Here is a 7419-nt window from a genome sequence, read left to right on the forward strand (position 1 = left end):
ATACTCTTGTAAGAAAGAAAACTTTGTTTCCTATGGTTAAATCTAAAAGAACAGATGGATGTTACTCTGGACTAACTACACTTACACACAAAGAATCTCTCAGTCAATTAGGAAGAGGAAAATGAATCATGCAGAATGTCTAGGAACCAACCTCTACACCCAATGGATGTTGTATTATATTTTAATCCCCAAGGCATTTCTCAACTGTTCCTAGTAAGCAATTTTGCAGAACAGTTTTTAAACATCAAACTAAAACACTTTCCTGGGGGCAGTGTCAAGGCACAATAGGTTAAGGCAACACTTGCAATGCCAGCATCTAGCATTAGAATGCTGGCTGCTCCACTTCCAATCCAGCCCCTGTCACTCACACAGGAGACTCTGATGGAGTGCCTGGCTCCTGGCTTCATTCAGCCTGCCCCAGCTTGGGCTACTGTTGCCATTTGAGGAATGAGCCAGTCTATGGAAGATATCTGTATGTGTGTGTGTGTGTGTGCCTGTGTGTCTCTATCTGCCCATCTCTCCCTCCCACTCTTCCTCCCTTTCTCCCTCTGGTCACTCTGCTTTTCAAAAACATAAATATTTTTAAATAAATAAAAATGCTTTCTATTATAAACCTAATTTACAATCTATTCCCTTAAAAATCACCTTTATGTGTACTGGAGACATAGATCTTATACCTTTCACAAAAATTAACTCAAAACAGACCATTGACCAAAATGTAAAATTGCAAAGCTATGAAACTTTTCAAAAGAAAGAAAAAGGAGGATAAAACATAGGTAGTCTTAAGTTTAATGATGAGTTTTTAAATATGACACTAAAAGCCTATCCACAAAATTGGTAGTTGGTTTCATTAAAATCACTTGGGGCCAGCATTATGATGCAGTAGAAATAAGCCATCATCTGTGATGCTGGGATCCCATACTGGAGTGCCAGTATGAATCCTGGCTGCTCTGCTTCTGATTGAGCTTCCCATTAATGTACCGGGGAAGGCAGCAGAAGATGGACCAAAACTTGGGTCCCTGCCATTCAGCTGGGAGACCAAGATGGAGTTCCTGGCTCCTGGCTTCATTCGGCTGAGCCCTGGCTGTTGTGGCCACTTGAGAGTGAACCAACAGATGGAAGATGGAGATCTCTCTCTCTCTCTCTTGCTCATTCTGCCTTTCATATAAATGTGTTAAAAAATAAAAAAAGGGGCCGCGCAGTGGCTCACTTGGTTAATTCTCCTCCTGTGGCGCTGGCATCCCATATGGGTGCCGGGTTCTAGTCCCGGTTGCTCCTCTTCTAGTCCAGCTCTCTGCTGTGGCCCAGGAGGGCAGTGGAGGATGGCCCAAGTGTTTGGGCCCCGGCACCTGCATGAGACCAGGAGGAAGCACCTGGCTCCTGGCTTCGGATCGGCACAGTGCCAGCTGTAGCGGCCATTTGGGGGTGAACCAACAGAAGAAAGACCTTTCTCTCTCTCTCTTTCTCTCTCTTACTAATTCTGCCTGTCAAAAAATTAAAAAAAAAATAAAAATAATCTTCTCTGATAAAAACACTTAAGAGAATTTTAAGATAAGCCAGTCTGGGAGAAAACATTTGTAGAACATATATCTGACAGTGCTTATATATAAAGAAAAATAAATTTTTATAACCAACAAGAAAATAGACAAGTCCATTAAAAAGTGAGCAAAAGATCTGAACCATCATCTTACCACAGAAAATACAGATGGAAAACATGAAAAGAAGTTAACAATCTACATCCTTTGGAATTTCAAAATACTTATATTAGATATTGCATGTACCTATTAGAATTAATAAAATGCAAAACACTGATAAAATTAAATGTTAGCAAGGATGTGGAGCAACAGGTATTCTCCTACACTGCTGGTGGGAATTCAAAATGGTACAGCCACTTTGAGAAAGAGTCTGACACTCTCTTTTATAAAGCTAATCATAAGCGTATCATACAATCCAGCAATCATTCTCCTAGGTATTGACCCAGCTGGTTTGAAAACGATGTCTGCTCATAGATCTACACATGAAAATCCACGGTAGCTTTATCTATAGTGCCAAAAACTGAAAGCAACCAAGACATCCTTCACTAGGTAAATAAAGTGTGATACATCCACGATTTCAATATTGTTAAGTGACAAAAAGAAACTGAGTTACTGAACCATAAGAAGACATGGAGGCCGGTGCCGTGGCTCAATAGGCTAATCCTCCACCTAGCGGCGCCGGCACACCGGGTTCTAGTCCCGGTCAGGGCGCCGGATTCTGTCCCAGTTGCCCCTCTTCCAGGCCAGCTCTCTGCTGTGGCCAGGGAGTGCAGTGGAGGATGGCCCAAGTGCTTGGGCCCTGCACCCCATGGGAGACCAGGAGAGGCACCTGGCTCCTGCCTTTGGATCAGCGTGGTGCGCCAGCCTTGGCGGCCATTGGAGGGTGAACCAATGGCAAAAGGAAGACCTTTCCCTCTGTCTCTCTCTCACTATCCACTCTGCCTGTCAAAAAAAAAAAAAAAAAAAAAAGACATGGATGAACTTTAAATGTGTATAACTAAGTGAAAGAAACCAGTCTGCCAGGACTCTATGATTCCAATTATATGGCATCTGGAAAAGGCAATAGCACAGAGAAAGCTAAAAAAAAAAAAAAAAGAGTCAATGGTTGTCAGAGGACAAGTGGGAGGTGAGAGACGGGGACGATAGGGGAAGTATAGGAGATTTTTAATGCATTGAAATTATTCTGTATGGTAATTATGCTACTTATACTAATAAGTGTAACAAAGTATGCAACTATCAAAACTCACAGAACTTCAGCAGATAAAGAGTGAACTTTAATGTATGCATATGTAAAAAAATAATTTAGACGACCATGGGATCCCAAGATGGAATGCAGATTGCAACAACAGTATCTAACTGTATTATACACAGGAAGAGTGCAACATTCTCACCAGAGTGGACAGGAGGAAAAGGTGCTTGGCTAACTAACTTTGGAAATGAGTGGAGGCTTTGTAAAAGCAAAAGGAAGTGCACATAAGCACTGTCCTCTGGTTGATAAGAGTCCCTTCCCATGGAAGCACAGGTTAACAGCTCTCACACAGCTATACATGTATAATGCAAATGAACAATTAAGCAAATGGATGGCAGATGGTGGGAGCCAGATTTCTTCTCACTGCTGGAGTGAGTTTACAGATAAACAAGCGAAGACTACAATGATACAAATGTCAATGGATAAGGGTGAGAGACACTTGTGTGAATTCACATTGAGCTTAACACAGACACACAGTCACATGGAAATGTACATACATGTATGAGTAGCTTCACAGAAATATGTATAGATGCATGGGTCTGTATTCCTTGCTTTGTCAGATGAGGGAGTTTAAAGGCAATGACTACAGTAGCAAAAAGTACTTCTACCACTGAAATTTCAGCTTCGAGAACCATTTCCAAATAAAAGTCATCAAACTGGAGAAATGGCTGGTTTTAGACTGGCACAAGATATATACAAGATGAGCCTGGAGTATCTTAGAGTGCCAGAAAAGTAAAGAAATGCTTCAAAAGCAACAAAATTGACACCCACACTCACATTGACACTGGTGTGTCAAAGGGACATGGGGGCCAAGCAGCAGCAATTTGAACAACAAAACAAGACAGCACTTATTTCTACCCAAAGTAGGAAAACATCTCCATGAGTCTGAAGCAATATAAGCCAATGATTGAGTAAACAAATACAAAAGGGAAAAGAGGAAAATCTCCCAGCAGAAGCCTTCCAAGTACTTAATATATAACTCCACCCCCTCCCAGGGTGGGGGAAGCACAGTGACTTCCTTCTGAGAGCACAGCATGGAAAGGGGGAAAAAGAGAGAAAGTGTCCAGTGGGAACTCAAATATTACCTCTGCCAGATGACCAACGTAATCATCCGTGTTGACAAGGCAGTCATGCACCCTTTGATATGATGGGACACCAATGGCACTCTATCTATGATCTTCCTCTCACAAACCCACAATCACAGCCTCATCCTGAGAAAAATAACAGATAAATTCCAGTGGAGGGGCACTGTGCAAAATAGCCAATCTGTGCGCCTCAAAACCATCAATGCCATCGAAAACAAGAAAAGTCTGATGAGCATCACAGCTAGGAGGTCCCTGAGAGAGACATGATGATTCAATGTAACATGGTTTCCATTTGGTAGGTCCCACAACAGAAAAAAAGGATTGTGGGAGAAAATGATGGAAACATAAATAAAGTGTGAACTGTAGTGAATAATAATGTGCTGATACTAATTCATTACAAATACAAATTTGTAATTCATTACAAATATATGTACAAATTCTAAGGTAAAGTGTTAAGGGATGCGGGGGACTACTTTGGGAGCAGAAGTCACTGTGCTATTTCTTCAGTTTTTCTATAAATCTAAAACTGTTCTTTAAAAATACAGTCTACTTTTTAAAATCCCACTTAGGGAAGAATCCGGAAAACACTGAAAAAGGCTGTAGTGAAGCACTGAGAGCCTCCCATTTTCTTGTATACATTCAACTTAAAAATGCTTGCAACTATTCCATTACAGAATTTTTCTTAATATTTCCAATCACTAACAGCTGCAACCAATTTCACGCAACTCCCAACAGGGATATATTATAGCCAGAGTATTTTAACTAAATTTCCACATTTTCCCCTTACATACTTATGTAGATGTTTGAAAGTCTGCAACTTACCATCAACTTATATTGTAGTGTGTTGATCTGAATAATTAGAAAAGATGTATAATACAATCAGAAAAGCAATCTAAGTTTTATATTATTCAACTTTGTGCTAACATACTCATCCAATAAAGCGTCAAGAAAGCAGAAAGAATTTAGTATCCTGGATACTCTGTTTCTTTATACAAACTTGGTTTCAGTTAACTGCATAATTAAAACAGACAAATGAAGAAAAGAGAAAAATCAGAAGAAGAGTAAAATGCAGCAGGAGAAGGATGTGTAGGATAATATAAGGAAAGGACAGACTTGCAGGGTACCCAATGAAAACAGACAGGAGCAAGCTTGGAAAAGACTGGTATATGGTAAATATGGTATATGGTTCAAAACTTGCAGCAGGCATCTACCAGAAATAATGTGTGTGTGTGTGTGTAATGTTCACCTTTGACCAAGAAACTAAGTGTTGAAAATTAAGACATTAGGCTCCTGACAAAGAACAAAGGAAATATCACCCTAACCACGATTTCATTGAAAATATTCCCCATGATTAATAAAAGGCTGAAAATTAATATATAATGATGGTTAGTGACATTGGGAAGCGAAAAAAAGTTACAAAGTCACATATTGTGCCCAATGGTTATCTCAACACTGAAATAAAAGCAACTTTTCTTTCCCCTGCTGCAGAGCGAGTGACTTGTGGAATTTTTGAAGTCTTAATCTGTGTGTTCTACACTTAAGGGATTCTACAGGCATCTACCACATTTGTGAAACAGTCTGCACGCCCCTTGAAGTGGCAAATCTACAAAGTGTTTTCATTCTCAGATTCTGTGGGCTCATGACCAAAACTCTTCGACATCACAATTCCCAAGCTGCAACACTGTGTCCAGAAAGATGACACAACAGACTACCACATGAGCCGCTTTATGGGCGCACGCTTTCCAAGACTCAAGGAGCTGTACAAGAATGGCTTCCTTTCAACGGAAATAAATGAAAGCAGTATGCAACAGTTACTTTCGAGGCTGCTATATATATAAAGCCCCTCTGGAATCCTATCTCGCTCTTCACACAGCTGAAATCAAGTTTCATCTGAACTCATCCTAAAACATCAGTCTTACTCTTATCATCCGAGGCCAGAACAGAAACCTCAGAGGAAAAAAAACCCTTAACTACTCCGCTGAAACGCATTTTGTCAAGGATTCCTACTCTTAGTGCTCCGCCGCCCTGGACATCTGCGGACTTCAAACGCTAAAACCCCGCGTCCGGCTCCGACGAGACCCCACGCACCGCAAGGAGGGGACTTGAGGCGCAGCGCGCGCTGCCGGCGCACAGCTGCCGTGTGCGGGGGTCCGAGCCAGGAAAACGGCGTCGGGCAGCCCGCGGGGCCGCCCCGGGGCGCGGGGACCCCCCCTCCCAAGGCGTGCGCGGACGGCGCCGGGAGAAAGGCCGCGTCCCCAAAAGTAAAACGCTAGGTGGAGCGGAGCCAAGAAAGTCAACAACAGTCAGGGGCCGGCCGTTCATAAACAAGGGGCTACCTGAATTTGAGGCGGCAGACGATGGGGGGACCGTGCCCTAAAGGGTCACTTTGAAAGACCCTCCCGATCTCCACAACCGCCCGTGTGAGGGGCACGGGGAGTCTAGGATAATAAGCTGGGATCCGAAGAACACTCGGTTGGGAGTCGCCCCGGGCACCAGCCGGGCACAGGTGGATCTGCGAACCCAGGTTCCCAGAGGGCAGTGAGGGACGCCGTGGGTCCTCTCCGCCCACCTACCCCGCGTGAGCACCGAGCGCGAGGGGCCGGCCAGGTGGGCGCGGGTCGGGTCGGGTCGGGTCGGGTCGGGTCGGGTCGGCTCCGGCTCCGGCTCGGGCGCCGGCTCCCGCTCCCGCTCCGCGCGGCGCCCTCGCACACCTGGCTGCCAACACCAGTTGAAAGCACTCAAAAGTGAATGGAGGCGGACGCGGCGCCTGGCACCGCTCCGATCCCAGCACACAAAGGCGGATTTTTAAAACCCAGGGAGAGTCCAGGCAGCCGGACCCGTGGAGCTCTTACCTCGAAGCCGCGAGTGTTCCCGGAGGCGCCGTCAGCCCAGGCGAGGTGGGAGTCGGCCGGCAAGAAAAACCCCACCCCGCCCGCCTGCCTGCCGCCTGGCGCACTGCACAGCCGCCTTCCGCGCCCAGCCGGAGAGAAGCGATCTCCGCGCCGAGCACAGCGCCGGCCTCGTCGCTGCCGCTGGAGTCTGGAGCTGCAGCTCGCTCGCGGCCGCCGCCAGCCGCGCGCCGCGCATGCCCAGTGCCCGCGCCGGGGAAGGCGCGAGCGAGCGCGCGCCGGGCCGCCGGGAGCGGGCTGCGCGCTCCGGGTCTCGGCCGCTGCAGAGCCGCCGAGTCTCCGTGCGCCCTGGCGCTGCGGACTGGGCACCGGCGGCGGGCCGCGCGCCAAATTCTGAAGGCCGCGATCGGAGGCAGGCCGAGGCTGCGAACCGCCGACTGAGCTCCACAAGTACCCAGGCAGTGTGGCCGAGAGGCGTAGGGAAACAGAGTAGAGCCCGACGGGGAGGGGCGTCCCTGGGTGAGGGGTGACCCCCGCCAGAGCAAGGGGCGATGCCCCGGGTGGAGGGAGCGCTCCGGTCCTCGCCGGGAACCCGCGCTGCTGGGTTGGGCTCCGACCTGTGTGCCCCCTTCGGGCGCTTTCCTCGTTTGTGTCTCCTCAACCTCTGTGGTAAATGGTGGTAGCCACGGAGTCCCCGGGGA

At 46.7% G+C, this 7419-nt stretch overlaps 1 protein-coding gene across 6 annotated transcripts in view; it reads right to left on the reverse strand.

Annotated features, from left to right (window-relative positions):
• EPS8 (EGFR pathway substrate 8, signaling adaptor) overlaps positions 1 to 6961 on the reverse strand; it is a 188473-nt gene extending 181512 nt beyond the window's left edge. For 5 of the 6 annotated variants that reach the window (XM_070049441.2, XM_089303877.1, XM_089303880.1 and 2 more), the window contains exon 1: positions 6722 to 6950. The gene's annotated coding sequence lies outside the window, so the exon portion shown is untranslated. Of the gene's footprint in view, positions 1 to 6721 lie in introns of all 6 variants that reach the window. The other variant, XM_070049440.2, reaches the window with a different exon arrangement.
• Positions 6962 to 7419: the final 458 nt, after the last annotated feature.

This window comes from Oryctolagus cuniculus, chromosome 9, assembly GCF_051225735.1.
Source record: "Oryctolagus cuniculus isolate XC-2025 breed Fujian yellow rabbit chromosome 9, ASM5122573v1, whole genome shotgun sequence".
Classification (NCBI taxonomy): domain Eukaryota; kingdom Metazoa; phylum Chordata; class Mammalia; order Lagomorpha; family Leporidae; genus Oryctolagus; species Oryctolagus cuniculus.